This window comes from Cyphomyrmex costatus, unplaced genomic scaffold, assembly GCF_001594065.2.
Source record: "Cyphomyrmex costatus isolate MS0001 unplaced genomic scaffold, Ccosl1.0 scaffold998, whole genome shotgun sequence".
Taxonomy (NCBI): Eukaryota; Metazoa; Arthropoda; class Insecta; order Hymenoptera; family Formicidae; genus Cyphomyrmex; species Cyphomyrmex costatus.
In genome coordinates this window covers 118321-134994 of record NW_017280591.1, presented here as the reverse complement: position 1 = coordinate 134994, position 16674 = coordinate 118321, and the positions used below count along the sequence as shown (strand labels likewise).

The 16674-nt window shown below is 34.0% G+C and overlaps 1 protein-coding gene across 2 annotated transcripts in view; it reads right to left on the bottom strand.

Moving 5' to 3' along the window:
- Positions 1 to 15861, bottom strand: part of Axud1 (AXIN1 up-regulated 1) — a 43379-nt gene extending 27518 nt beyond the window's left edge. Inside the window, exon 1 of one of the 2 annotated variants that reach the window (XM_018550485.1) lies at positions 15584 to 15861. The gene's annotated coding sequence lies outside the window, so the exon portion shown is untranslated. Of the gene's footprint in view, positions 1 to 15184; positions 15545 to 15583 lie in introns of those variants that run through there. The other variant, XM_018550488.1, reaches the window with a different exon arrangement.
- Positions 15862 to 16674: the final 813 nt, after the last annotated feature.

The window sequence follows — 16674 nt, the reverse complement described above, 5'->3', positions numbered from 1 at the left end:
ATTATGATATTATAGTATTAACTAACGTTGCGTTATTACTGATATTATTGATCGAAATTTTTATATGAGATAAATCGAGGGAAAATTGCATTAAATGGTAAATTATCTTTCCAGAAAGTTTAATTGAGTTAGAAATACTGTCAGGTTTATTTTTTATTGCAATTGAACATATTTCAATTAGCGAGAATTTTTATTTATGCTGATCTTCTCACATATAAATGTTTCTCTTTTTTATTAGGTTTTGAATTTACATAAATCAATTTAATTTATATGTACCGTGTAGAAATTATTTTATATAAAATATTAAGTATAAACGTTTTGCTATTCAATTTATAACTGAATTTATTTTTCAAAAATCATGAAAACTGATAATGTAAAAAGAGCGTATCCATAAATTTTAAAAGGTGGATTGATAAATTATTATCTGAAGCTGCATCATATGTAAAATCTAATGAAATAAATTACCTCTGTTGCTGTGCGCGAATATGTTTATTATTAAATTCAGTTCCGTTAATGTAAATTTTAAATTATTCAATTTAATTCTAGAATATCGGACAGCAATAATTTCATAAAAAATGATCAACTATAAAGAAATAATCAACAGTTCCTCTCCCTTTTCTCTATCTATTTTTCTCGTTGGATCTATTTATCTCACTCCCTTTGGAAGCTGATGATCCGTCCGTAATCTGTCACAACCGCGGAAGGGTTGACCTGTGGTCGCGGGGTCAGCATAGTTGGTCAACGACGTACGTTCGTACGTTCACACACCCCCGCGGGACGTAGAAATAAGTGTTAGTAAACAAACACCCACCCTTGCATACTCATCGCGGTGACGATCCCGAAACAGCATACGCGACGTCCATTCAAGAAACGTTTGCGCGTAGATTTCTAAAAAGCATCGTATACGGTGTACTGAGAAGAAGGAATTTAAAAATTTATTTGTAGGACATTATGTTTATTTTACTGAAATAAACATTTATTTAAATATAGCAAAATGAAATTTTATTTTTAGCCAATAAGCCATTCATTTTATTTATTTACAACTAATAAAAAAATTAGATATATTTGACAGAAATATAGAATATGGATATTCTGTCATTAGTCAAATTTTTTGATAACCAATAAATATTGAAGAGATCATATCACAAGTGACATTTGCTTCTGAATATTTCGATTTTTTTTTAGTGCATCTAGAAATCACTTTTTTGCTTTACAAAACCGAATAAATATAATGTTGAAATTAAACTTATGCCCAATTTCTTTACTTCCAGATAAACTGCGAACAACTTTATCCAGGAAATATCTCCATTGTATTCTAGGAGATATCCCTCGGATAAAGTTATCTAGAGGTGAAGAAATTAGGCATTAGATGTCTAATAAAACGATATTATTCTACGAAAATTAATGTATATGTGCGTGCGATACTGATGTAGTAGTGTGTAAAGATGTGTCAATTCTTATTGGTAAAACAGCGACTCTATCAAAGTTCGGGCTTTGCTTTAAGATCCCCTTAAGCCCTTGAGACGCAAACTTTTCTTCTTATTCCTCCCGTTATTATTCCATGTATAAATAGATATTCGAAATCGGGCAAAAGTAACGTTAAAAATTGGTAAAATTAACAAAATTCAGCAAAGCATGATATTAAATTCTTTTTAAAAGGTCGTACATGCAACTAATTATGAGAATATATTACGTAGATTAACTTTATTAAAAATAGAACCTTTTATCCTTAATAATGTGAATAATACGATTTTTTTTTTTAGTAGAGATAATATTTTTTTCATTTTCAACTCACACACCACACCACACACAATGAGGAAAGAAATATGGCACGCAGATATTCTGTTGCATCGCGAGTGCAACGCGCAGGTGAGTAATCACTCTTCTCCTCAGCATCCCTCCCTTTCATTTCGACGGATAAATTTCGGCTAATTCCGCGCGAACGTATCGGGCGGAGGGAAAAATAAGTGCAGAGATGACAATGACGGGTAGGATTTTAAACGAAGGGGACGACGTATACTTCTCCGATATGCAACTTACGGCGAGCATCATTAGGTGCTTTTCGAGGGGACTTGGTAACTTTCGGGAAAATGAGAAAGAAGAAAATGTCAAAGAAGAACGAGAACGATAGAGAGAAAGCGATGGGACCATGGCAGCCGCGGGGGCAGAGCAGGGATGAGTTTTGTGACCTCCGAGTTCGCCTCAAATATTTACGCTACGCCCGCAACAATGGGAACAATATCGGTTGCTTGGCAACCGCTCTGTTCACGACCAGTTCTACCTTTAGCGAACTCCTCCCTCCCCTTGTCCTCCCTCCCTCTCTCTCTCTCTCTCAACTAACTCATTCTCCCCCCTGTTACCCCTACGCGCACCACGCTCTCTCTCTATCCGTCTCGCTTTATCCAATCTTTCGCTCTCGCGCCTCATTGCCCGAGGAATAGAGAGAAACGAGAAATGATTGACACTGTTCTCTATAGGAAAGAGGGAAACAGGACGATGTAAAACAGAGAAAGAGAAAGAGAACGAAATGAGGAATGGTAGAAAAAAAGGGATCCTTCTGGGAGAGAAAGAGAGAGGACTACTTCTAATTATTCTGCATTCGTATCTCTAGTAGACTTTATTTTAGCGAAATTATGAGCGAGTGTAATTATTGTACATACTGTACATCCGTATAAAATCGAGAAGCTCGTGATATATTATAATAACGAGTAAAATTGTAAAGAAGGAATTAAGGTTTTAGCGTTAATTTACGATACCGTTATTCCATGTTGATTAATTCGAAAATAATAAGTATACGTAGCGTATAATATAGAAAGCGATGCGTCATGATTACAACGCGTCTCTGTCATATTTTTGGAAAAGCACTCACGTGCCACGAATAAAAGAGTTAATTGCTACCTAATTTCGCTATTCTTTAATTGAGACTTATCTCTCAATTAAATTATTTAGTTTGTCTATTCCAATTACGTTTCCGCTAATCTATAAATTATATTTAAGATACAACATTCGAGGAAAATTTGAATGTTTGCAAAGCTTTCGAAAAACGCAAAAAATATTCGCCAACCAAACACTCACCCGTAAAGAGATCGTCGCCAGATAGTCGATTATCAAAGAGAGGGCAAAAAAATGCAGATGAGAGGGAGACGCGAAGGTAGGGCATACTAAAAAACGCATAAATAAGTGCAACGGAGGTATGCTCGGTGTACCGCTAATGCACGCTGAATCTGAATATTCAGAAAGCTCAAGAATAAGAAGAAAACTCTCCGAAATGGAGACGGGAGGGAAAGATAAAGAGAGGACGTGAGAGAGTCAAGGAGTCGCGTGGACGAGCGAGAAGAATGATCGGCATTCGCGCGTATATACCGGGTGCGTGCGTAACCGGCCGCACGCCAGTCTGTGTGCGCGTCTCCGAGTACATTAGAGAATGAGAGGGTGGAGAGGGTGGAGAACGGGGGAGAGGGATGAGGCGGCGTGCGCAAGAGGGTAGGAGGGGGCTAGAGAGGACGGAGGCGCAGCAATAACGGACGGGAGAGAAGAGGAGGGCAGCGCGGCGCGTAGAACAAGAGGGGAAGGATCAATGCCGGTTGCCAGGACAACCACGGCACCTGATCTTCCTTCCATCCATCCTAGGAGTACTTCTCGCTCAGTCCCCGCGCACCGCGACGGCGCCGAAGGGGGGTCGGAGGGGACAGCTGAGCCGAGGACCCCAGGGGGTCCTCCTCGCGAAGGACCTGCGACGAAAGAGCGAAGGGGGCAAATCCGCGCGTGAGGACTCGCGATTTTGGCCTACCCCCCTCTTCTCCCCCTAGCGCGATCCTAAGGTCAGTATGCTGTCGGACTTGACACGGATTCAACGCCGTTCTCCGTGCGACTGTAGATTTCCCATTCCGGTGAATTTCGATCGAGCGACGCAGTTGAATCTGTTCCTAACACATTTCATCCGAAGGACGCTCTGGGAATGTACTTATAACGTCCTTTGGAGATTTGTGCGGTATGGGTTGAAATTTATGGAAGAGGGGGAGGGAGTCGGTGCAGAATTGGTGCGGAAGTTGAACGAAGTTCGTTGACGAAACTCGGCGAACGTTAAGCAAGATCTAATAAAAAAAAATCAGCGGGAATTAGAGAGGAAAAGTTGGAATATATCGAGAGCTTAGTAGAGAATTCATAGAAATCGGTAAAACTTACTAGAAAATTAACGAAGATTACCGAGGGGTGCCAGAGAAAGGCGGGATGCACGAGATACCGTGCGTATGTACATTGGCGAGCTCTCGATCGCCAAAATTAGGTGGACTGCGGGCTGAAATAAAATTTTGATGGTAGGGAAATATTTGAGAGGGAGGAACGGGGTGGAGACGAGAGAGAAAGAGAGAGAGCCGCTGCTTCCGGGGCCGACTGGAAATTCTCCCTCGGAAATTCGGCCCGATCGATTTTCGCTCGGGGAACGATCAATATGTCGGGGAGGCGGAGAACACACAAGCGAGGGAGAAGGAGGAGGGGGGGGGGGCAAAGTGGGTGGCAAAAGTATTCATTGTTTCGAGGAGACACGACGCGCGCGTGTTCCTGCGCATCGGCCGGCCAACGGCGCGAGTTTTGGCGGGTCGATGCGCCATTGTGTTGCCTCGGTTGCATTCGCTTTGTTTCCGTCCTTCTCTCTCTTCCTCTCTCTCTCTCACTTGTCATCTCATTTCCCCTCTATACGCTGTGCGTTTTGCTCGTTTCGATGTGTTTTGTGTCAGTGTTTCCGCATCCACGCACTCACCGATCGCGTAAAATGATTCGCGGGGGCTACGGCCGAATTGTATTTGCGGCGCGTCATCCCCGACGTAAACACTGCGAAATTTTCGGTAAAGGAAACGATCAATATAAGGATATGCGGTAATTCTTAGTTTCGATAGAGTCTGATATAGTCTCTAATCTCAGAAGAAGATTAAGGGTACTTTCCAACAAGGACACAATTAGACACTGTGTAACACAGGGAATCGTTTCATGCTTGTTTAACGTAGGCAAACAACAAGAATGTAATGATTCACTGTGTTACACTATGTCTGACTGTGTCCTTATTGGAAAGCACCCTAATTCTTCGCGACCAAATTGAACTTTGAAAGCACAGTTGTATTAAAATTGTGAATTTTGAAATAAAAAATATTGAAAATTGTTACAATTAAATAAATACACACACACAATCCAACTTTTTGGAAGAAGATTAATTTTTCGCGGGCAAGTTGAACTTTGAAAACACAATCGATATTTTAATCATGAATTTTAGTAAATAAATATTTAAATCGTTATAATTAAATAAATGCACACGCAATCCGACTTTTAAAATATTAAAAACTCGTTGTTAAAGCTTATACAAATATGCAAGAATTTTTTTCAGATTTTTATACAGTCCGTAATAATATAAAAATCTGCACTGAAGCTCCAAGATTCAGGTGGCTAATGGAAGGTGCAAAATTTCGAGGAGGATTAAGACAGAGAGTGCAGCTTTCACTTTTTGTGATATCGTTCGGGGATTTTATTTCTTCATTTATTTATCTGGAAACCGAAAATTATTTTGATAATACCTGCTGATAATACTGCACTCAAAAAAAAAGTTGGTACATTAAAATAAGGAACAAAATCCTCATTCACGTCGTGAAATCTCTGTCAATTATTTAATCATTTAAAAATTAATTCGAGGTCGAATCAACAACTGTCTGAATTCGTAATGACGTAAATAAGGATTTTATTAACTTTATTGCAATATCAATTATTTTGAATAGTGTTATTATTATAATAATTTTCGGTTTCCGTGAAGAAACGTTAAAACATGTAAAAATAAAACGATCGCTGAGCAATCGCGAAAAAAGTTGTATCCTTCTTCCGATAATACAAAGAAAATAGCAATTTTTTGCACTTGCAATGAATCAATTAAAAAAGAAATGTAAAAAATTTTAGCAAAACAATAAACGCTTTGTACCAACAAAATTTATTTTTCCTTTGATGTAACATGATTTTATTATAAAAAAAGGGAACGAAATTGTATAATTCGCCAGTCGAATTATTTGTGACACGTGTCATTTCAATGCAAATCATTAAAGATCAGAAGAAGCAAAAAATACATGGTTTCCGTGAAATTTAATTTTGTAGAAAAAATTTTATTTGAAAAGGAAAAGAGCGAGAAAGAAAAGAAAGAAAAAGCGTCAATAAAAAAGGAGAAACAATATAGGTTCTTAACTCGAAATAGGAAAGCGTGTTTTTTGTGACATTAAAGGAACATGTGTGTTCTTGGGATTAAATTTAATGGTCCATTAAATCTTTTTTTATTTGTTTTTTATAAGAAGTTTCAAAATTTGCAACTATAATATATTTGAAAAAATTGCAATACTTGAAGTTAGGATAAATATAATACGATAATTAGCCTAGATGAATAGAACAAAACTGTGGAAAATAAAAATGTATAAAATTATTTTAAATTATACAATTTAAAAATTAGAAAAGTATCCAAGAGTTATGAGGATCCATGCGGTTTAATTACGAATTGAAAGACATTTTCAACGATCGTGAAAATACGAATCTTGGCAGAGAAATGAAAACGTAAAGCCGATAACGTTCGAATATGTGAATATTACAGCTTTGTAATAAACTAGTCGATTTTAACGAAATTGCCATGTTATTAGAGAACGGATACGAAATTATCTTGGTTCCCTCTTTTCCTCTCTATTACCCCTTTAGTCCCTCTCTCTCTCCTTCTTGATCAGGAGAACGATCTATATCTACACATTAACGAGATAACGCGATGGTCGACTAGCTACAGCAGCAGCAGCAGCTTCTTTGGTGAACCAGTTTCACCTCCCACACTAGTGGTCGATGCTGCTCCGACATCTATTTTTTCTTCCATTCATTTTCCATTCTCGTGTACCGCAACTCGAGCAAACGTTGTAAACGAACAATGATTCACCGTGGAACCAGCGTCGACATCGTGACGTGTCCAAATGTATAATACATGGCGTATCTCTCTTACATTCCTATTCCTTCGTCTCCACTACGTTATTTCTTAATGTCACTCGATCGATTCACAGACGATTTCGCCTTGAAGAAGATTGTTCATTCAGGAGTAGAGATAAACGGTGACACTAGACGTTACATACTATTTAATTTATTTCAGGTAGCTCTTATTTTCCAAATTTTTAATCCGAGATTTCATAGAGACATTTATAACATTAAAACGTAATAAGTTCTGATTGCAGAAAATGTGCAATTAAAAAAAAATACGATAAAAACAAGACGCCCGATTTATATTGTTATAAAATTATTGAACGAATTGTGTTTTTTGTGGAATTATCATTTATTAAACATTGTATGATATGAATCGAAAAGTGACACTTTATCACTAAACTTTTAAAACAAATTATGTGTTTTTGTATGTGATTAAAAAATTTTTTTTAAAGTCCATTTTTGAAGTAATATCTTACTCTATTACAGAAATTGTATTTTTTTAATTAACATTGAAAATAGTGAAACATATGATTACATTAAGTAATTTTTTTTAACTTGTTATTAAAATAATACAAATTATCAGTAAATGAAGTAAATCTACATGAAAAAAAATGATATATTAATGGCATTATTGTTATTAAAAATAAAATCTTGTTAATTCAATAGCACTATTAATTAAACAAAAATTCGCCATGATCTTGTTTTAATAAAATATTATTTGCTTAATCAATACTGTTATTGAACAAGATTATTTTCCATTTGTATAATATTGTTAATACACTTTTTTTCATATACGTAACACAAACATTACTAACTTGTTCTATTTAGGTGTATCTAAAATAAAATCTTTATTTTATAACAATAAAGATTTTATTTTTCCTTCAAATCATTTTATAAATCATTGTTTTATTAACTGTTTCTTTTTTTTTCCATGGAAACTTTTAAATTCAGTCAGTTGTGTGTTTTAAGCAGTAATGGCGCAAACCCAGAATATCGATAACAAAACAAGTTCTTATTCGACCGATATCAATTCCAGTGATAAGACGGTGACGTATAGTGTCCTCCATGTGAAAAAGATAGACATGTATGTATAGCGCTACAAACTTCAAAATTCAAGCAGCCGTAATTTCGTCAAAAATGAACGAAATTTTAATTCAAAAAAAGGATTTCAATCTTAAAGTTTCTGCTTTTGAAAGATCGTGCGCTAGGTATGCAATTTGAGTTTCTATGAATTTAGTAATTTTTTTACTCATAGGGAGATAACTACAAGCTAGGCAAAATAAAAAATTCCTTCTCATATTGTGGGTCACGTGTCCAAAAACTAGCAAAAATGTTCAACTTTCTAATATGAAAACTAACGTTCTCCCTACAAAATCATTTTTTTATATTCCTAATATTTTTGTTATTAAGTTATCGTGGATTAAATAAAAGGAGCATTTTGATTATGATTGCTTGTAACTTCATTAAAAATCATTGTACTGCAATTTAAAAAACAGATTTTTAGAGCTAAAACTTCACTCTGTCGAATAATTGCTAATTAAAAAAAGAACATGTAGCTATGATGCGAATAAACTACAAACTTTTTTTTTCCGATCTATAATAATATATATTTATGCGGTTAAATTCGGAAAATTTGATTAAACTAATCATTTTTTCTTTCGTTCTTTGTATTTTTTGTATTCAATGCGACGGAAACTCATTCTTTATTCACTCAGTCGTCGATAACTTCATCAGTTGGCGGCACCTTGACCCGTTCCGTCAGTCATTTTGTTCGCTTATACTCGCCCGGATAACCCCCGATTGAAAATTAACCGAAGGATTTGATTCTCTTGAAGGAGTGCAAAAAATACGCCGAGATTCTTCGCTACGCGAAACTTAAATTCATGTCTTAAGATCGTCAATTGAGTCCAATTCGTCTATGCCTAATTGATGAGATTTAGTAACAATTGGACGCCATCTGTAAGAGATCGAAAGGTAGGGTCGGGAAAATCTAATCAGTTAAGTTAAGAAACGAGAACGAAGCAAAAGAGAGACTCTTTGTAACTTTGCTAATGCAACTTTTCGTCGTATAAAGATATAGCGATGAGTATCGATTTATAATTCGTGTTCTTTTTATAATGATAATTTTTGAAATAACACATAACGAATTTCTGAGCTCGATTAATAATATCGGCGAAATTATATCCAGTTATTTCTCATCGTGTCGCGAGATTGACGTTTCTAATTTAATATTTCAATTTCCTTGATCTTCTCAGACTTTTCACCCGACTCTACTCTCTCATCTCTCTTTTCTTTCCTTAAAAATTCATTACAAAGAAAAAATTGAAAATCAATATATACCTATAATTTTTATCGTAAAATTTATATACATATATTATTTGGTGAAAAATCAGTCTGATTGTACTAATTGGAATTTTGGTTAAAAAATGAACAAGCCAGAATTTTATATAATATAATTCTAATTCTAAAATAATAAAATTCTAATAAATATGATTAGAATCTTCTAATTCGTTCATTTTCAAATAGAAAGTTTTCTCAATGTAGTATTAAAAATTGTATTTATATACAATAAAAACATTTTACTTTTAAAATTGATCCTTGTCAAGAAATTTTGGTATTAAATTTTTATTAACATAATTAAGTATTAATTTAATGTAATAGTTGTTTGAAAATGTATTATGTTAAACAAATATTTTTTAGTGTTAAAATAACACGTTTTATGAGTAAATAAACAAATAACATAAAAATAATGTGGTTTTAAAATGTAAATTCTAAGATAATGAATAAAACATTATAATATATGTGTACATGTTAATTTAACGTATTACAAATGTTTATTTTACAGAAAAAGTTATCCCAATTTGTTTCAAAATTATATTACAATCTTTATGTTAATTTTTAAATGTTGTGTTATTACATGTTCCTATATTTGTGTTATTTTGTAATATAGATATTTATTATGTGTTAAATTAACATAAAAATTTGCACGCTTTGGGAAATTAAAATATTATTAAATTTAACATAAATTTAACAAATTTTGTATGTATGTAAATTTTATTTATCCTTATTAAATCGAGAATATTTTCTATTTCCGCTTTATGATTTTAAATATAATTATAAATTATAGATATAGCCTTTACGAGCATTTAGATAATTTTCCAGATATGAGTATATTTTTTATTTGAATATAAGTAGCAATTACAGGCATCTAGATAATTTTCTAATGGAAAGTTGTGCTTCGCGCGTGATGAGGGATACGATAGAACGCTATCTCGTGTAGGCGCATTTCAATCGCTGCGGGCCGATTTTGCGACACACATACGTCACAGATGTTACCTGTGAGATAAGCACGCCGGAAATGCGTCAGAACCCGTTATACTTCTCACGTAAGGTCACGCGCGACCGGAAAATTTTCCAGATGCTCATTCGAATCATGATTTTAAACTTTTCGAATCATATCAGGCGCGAAGAATATAAGGTAATTATTCAGCATAGGGTCTTTTCTAAATTATCATTTTTTTTTTTTTGCGGCAGTCTTGATGAAAACTTTTGTAACTCTGACAGTGTGTGTGTGTGTGTGTGTGTGTGTGTGTGTGTATATGTGTGTATAATAATTAACCGGAAAACTTCATACAACAGTACAAAACATTGACAGCTCTATTTGGATAATGGAATATACAGACGCTTTCTCTCAGTACACGAACAGAGATCCACATAATGGATTGCTATAAGGCTGTTTTGAAGCTAAAATATTTTTTGTGGATGTGCAACAATGATACAATCATACACAAGCATAATAAGTCATTATTATTTTTTAATATTGGTTTTTTTAAGGGCCATTGTACATTTGTAAGTCGGAAAATCCAAAAACATATATATATTGAAAATAAATAGTTAAAAAAAATTAAAAAATGTAGGTTACATATTTGACATTTCGTAATTGATTATCATTGTTACAGAGCGAGAATGACAATAAAGATTTTTAAGACTGCCGTAAAAAAATATAATTAAAAAAAGTCTGTATTCTGAATAACTATATACTGAATGTAATAATAAAAATTCTTCTAAAATATGATCGTATTGATAAAAACGCCCATTTACAATAATTAATCAAAGTTCGAACCATGGCTGATATTAATATTTTTTTAAATAAATTTCTCGTAGATTTATAATTATATGTGGTTATTATAAGTCATATTAACTTGATTATAATCATTTATTAATAAGATATTTTACGAACAGTAATCGGTTCAAAATTGATATGAAAGCAAAACAAAATTTGCAAAAAATTAATCCTCTGGAACTAACATTATAATCACTGATCTGTAAAATCCATTCAATTTATATTAATTAAATTATTAAATTTTGGAAAACTAAAATAACCTAATCTGCATAAAAAAAATAAATGCTAATATATTTTAGTGTAATAAATATATTATCCAAATTTGCAAACGTAATATAAAGAAAACTGTTTGACATTTTTAACAAAGAGATTTACTGAATGGATGAATAGACTCACCATCAGCCCTGAAAAGTTAAGCATCGAATCTCGTCCGAAAATGTCAATATCTATTCATTCTTTGTTATACACACAATATCATTCGTTACTTGCTTATTAAAAATGTGAAGGGAAAATATATGCTTTGTTAGAATAAAGTTAAAATTAAAATAAACTAATGTCAAGACTCTTAACATCACACTTTGTAAAACATTACATTCTACATAGGTACATTCCGTTTTGTTCATAATGTTGCTTGTGACTATGTACGATAAATTCAACATGCGGGGAAGGAAGAAACTGAACGAGAATTCGTTCTTATTATAGATCGGATTGTATCGATCCTTTTGATATCAATACAGTAATTTTATGCAACAAAGCGTCTAGAGTAAACCCTACCGCTATTACATTCATTATTTACGATCACGATACGTACACACGCGAATTACTATGCGCTTACATTTTCCATGGAGCACGTGTTTACCTCGTATGTGACAAATACGCGTCCACGTGTATCAACGTGACGGATGTGGTGGCCGGACGCAATGTGGGGCACAGTAAGGACATCGACTTGGGAAAAAAAACTCTCAGGTTTTGCATTGCACTTACGTTGATTTTAATATACTTTTTTTATCGCTTATTTATTTTGTTACTTGTATACGTCCTATAATTTATTTATAGAAAATTGAAAGCTGCGACAAATATTTGGACAAATCTGCAGCTCACCGAAAACGACGAAAACTTTAATTTTTTAACGTGTGGCATATAATCGTGAATCGTCTACATGAAAAATATGTTATAATACACTATTGTAAGGACAAAAAGTACAATTGCTATAATTTATAGTCATTTTTGCTGCCAAAATTAACAATTTGTTTGGTAGAACTATATAAATATACAATTATTATTACTAAATAATAATTATATTTATATATATTGATGATAATAACTTAATAATGCGATATTATAAATAGTAATCGATGCATGTTTCAAAAGCATATAAAATATATAATTCACAAAAATTGTTATTACACACAGAAAAATATCATTCTACTGTTAAGAAAAGCGTTTTTTTCTTTTAAGTATCAATTATCTTTAACAAAAAGTATTTTCTTGATATGATGGTAATCTTAAAATATATTTATTATAAATTATTTTGTTTTGAAGAATATTTTTTATAAAATTGACTGAAGAGAGAGAAACGAGTTTATGTAATAAGCAAATAAAATTTGTTTTAAAATTTCATAATCTTCATTAAAATATTAAATTTACTAGATAATTCAAAATATGTTTTGAATAAATTTGGTACTCATGATTAATTTGTAATAGATTTACGGATATATAAATTTTTAAAATGCAAGTCATTATTAGTTGCGTAGAGTATGTAGTTTTCTGTATGTATAAGAATTCTAGTGTGTAATAATAATCTGTTTATATTGTGTTATTATGATATTCTAATCAGAGTGTGACTTAGCTAACACTTAGCCAAATATTTTTGAATTTCTTGACACTTGCCAACTGGCTTGCGAGTTTCCTATCATTCTGTTTGCGACTAGATGCCTCGGACAGCACATCGTAGAATCATTTATATTATACACATAATCAATATTGAGTAGCGAGCACATTTCAATACAGTCCACTAATATTATAAGAAGTATACTACGTATATCTACTGTTTGAAATCATTTATTTATTTCACAAGAATATTGATAAGCTCTTATCAAGAAAACAACCAACAATTATTAAGCATTAGATTTCATTTCAAGCCTGCAAGGACAAGCTTATATTTTTTTTTTACAAAACACGATATTTTAACCGCAAAATATAAATTTAGGCAGATTATACGTGTGAAAAAATATTTTTGCGTAGCTCGATTAATATTGTTTAGTGACAAAAACGAGAAAGATGTTGAAATTTTATAAATTCCGACAATATTGATCGAGAATTATTTCGGGCGCTCGGAGCTATTTTATAGAGGCGAAACAGATGTATCGCAGGTTTGAAAGAGGAAAGGGGACTATTTGGGACCCGATGGGGTCAAGGTATACAGACGGAACAACCAGCGGCATCCTGGTCTTTCGTTGAACCAAGACGCAAAACCAGCTTTCTCGCTGCAGAAAATATCACTTTCAAAGTTTCTACTCATAACAGTAACGTCAACGCAAATAATTCACTTACTTCATATTCATAATTTAAAATCGTTCAATAGACAGATATTTGAGAGAAATCAGTCAGGTAAGTATCGAAGTGTAATATTTTTTAAATTAATTCTTCGATTTCGGTTTGTACTCAAAACATCATGCACATAATAATCATACAAGAACAGTAAAACATGTTTTTTTAAGTCAAGGGAGCTTCCTACAAATTTATATTTTTCCTATTAATAAATAAGTAAATTGAAGATAAAACTCAAGGATACGAAAGTCTTTAAGGAAGGATGCTGACGCTTAGCACATCATATCGCCTGTCGTTATCCTTTTCCCTTTCCTTTCGTTTTCCCCGACAGCTTATAGTTTACTTTCTAATTGCAGATAATAGTACATGCTGCAGTGTTTTGCTTCGTACTCTCATTCAGGTATCCAACAAGGCGCTTGACCCATTGTGCTCAATATTGCTGACTAAACACAAATTTCCAGACATTTTCCATTTATTTACTCACAAAGCAACGCAATAAGTAGGCGAAATAAATCAACTATCCGAAGAAATCGTAAGAAATAGACGAATAAATCAGAGAAATTTTAATTGGAACAGTCGAGTAATCGAAGATTTTTGTAATTTATTGATTTTGATAAAGCAAAAATTCTATTTCTTTTAAGTATCACAAGTTTTCGCGTTCTTCTTGTAAGATTCGATAAGTTCGCATAAATATATCTTCAAGCAATTTAATTTTACTTTTTCTTATGTGACGTTTAAAATATTGTAAACAAACGCATAAAAGCGGTTTGCGCTATCAGTTAGTTGACGTATTTACTTATATACATACGTATATACATACGTATATACATAGATACCAGCTTCATATGTCTGTTTATCTTGAGTGCTAAAACACTTTCGCGCGAGTGATGTACTCATTCGTATTATTTATCAATCTAATTTTGGCGGTAGGAACTCAAAATAATGCTCGTGACAAATTTGAGGCGCCAAGCTGGCACCGCATAAATACTTCTCTATTCCAAAATCATCAATGAAAAAAGCTTTCCTGTTCCGAGATATTTTCTACTCCGAAATAATAAATAAGAACAGTTTTCTTGCGCCAAGATACTTCCATATTTCAAAGTCATCAATAAAAAAAACGCTCTTTCTTATTCTGAAACATTTTCTTATTGCAAATTCAACAGTAAGAAGAGATTTCTTGCTTCAAGATATTTTCCCGCTCCAAAATCATCGATAAAAAAAGCTTTTTCGCTCCGAGATACTTTTCCATTTCAAAATCAACAATAAACAGAATTTTCTTCCTGCGAGATATTTTCAAAAATCTTCAATAAGAACAGTTTCTCTGCTCCAAGATATTTTCTCATTCTGAAAATTATTATGAGTCTTCTTTCTCGCTCCAAAAAAATGTTGCTCCAAGATCACTAATAAGAAAACCTCTCGCGTACGCGCAGCAGCGAGAAAGTGAGATAAGGCGTAATATATTTAACTATTCAGCGATTATTACAAACTCTCTTATCCCTATATACAGTCTTTTTTTCCTGTTACTTATCTTACCGAACAATCCAGAAACTGTTGCCAACCGAGTGTCTATCCGCGTTCGCACCTGCCCGGGTCCTGACCGTTTTCGCGAAGTAGCGCAGCGAGAATGATCTTCAGCTACTTTATATTGCAAATAACAGTATCTAGACAGTTAACATCATATCTTTTACAAGACTTCTTTTTCTCTCTCTTTCTCTCTCCCTCTTTCACTTCTCTTCTTCTCCCACCGCTCAAAATCGTTTCTCTCTCTCTCTCTCTCCTCTCTCTCTCTCTCTCTCTCTCTCTCTCTCTCATACTCTCTCGTCGAGACAGCCACTACGTCATCGTAAGGTTCTGGCTCCGAATGCCTTCCTGATCTAAATCCCTCGGGAATAAAGCGCGAGGTCAAGAAAGTGAAGAGACCGAGAGACTCACCGGGTCGCCGACGAGCGTCACATCTCCGCACCGCGTAGGATGTTGCTGACTGGCACCTTCTTCCTCGTCGTCGTGATCGTGATGATTGTCGTCGTGCTGGCGGTTTTTTTCCACTTCGCTCCAGCACTCCGGAGTAATCCGACTCAGGCTGGGATTGTGATCTTTCTCGTCCGAAGTGATATCACTGCGCCGCGGAGGACAAAGCCATCTTGAAGAGGGCACGCACTCACAAACGGCACAGCCTGCCTCTGATCGCGACGGTCAGGTCCTCTTGCCAGGACAGGAGGCGGCTGAATGAGAACACAGCGCGACGAGAGAGTAGGCTACGATGGCGCCACAAGTCGATTACTATTTCCGCCATTGCTACCGCCTCCGCCGCCATCGCTTTATTCGTTGCTGCCACCGCCGTTATTTCATCGTTGCTGCTATCACAATTGCTGCCGCCTTATCTCAGTATTGGTTACGATGGTTACTAATGGCATGAAGGGTGTAATAAACCTTTATAAACCTTTCGCGCGAAACATTAAAACACCGACGCTGACAAAATATGCTTAGGAAGATTCAAAAGATTTTGAAATGATGGGGTTTGAATGGTCAAGGGATCTTGAAGAGAAGTTTCTATCTATAATCGACGAGCGACGCTACTTCAAAGGCGGCAGTTTTGAAATTGCGAGTAGTTTACATTCTCGGCAATCTACTTCTTTAATAGATGCGATGAAAATGGAATAGAACGTAGATTTTATAGAGTTTTGCAAAGCTATTTTTACTTAGATTCTTGTTATTAGCATCTTAAAATATGCACACAGAAACATATAAATATTGTATTTAAACATTAATTATTTGTTTGAAGTATTTCGAAAGTCCATATATTTGCAAATTAAACGTCAAATTTGTTTAAAATATGTTCTGAATCCTAATAAGTTTAATACTTCAATTAACAATTTAAAACAAATTCGATTTGCTTATATAAAGTTGCTTCTTCGATCAATTTTATAAATACTATTCGAAAGAAAATAATACTTTTGTTTGAGTATGAGTTTTTCTCTCTTTTTCTAAAATTACTAATAAATATATTTTAAGTCCATTATCAA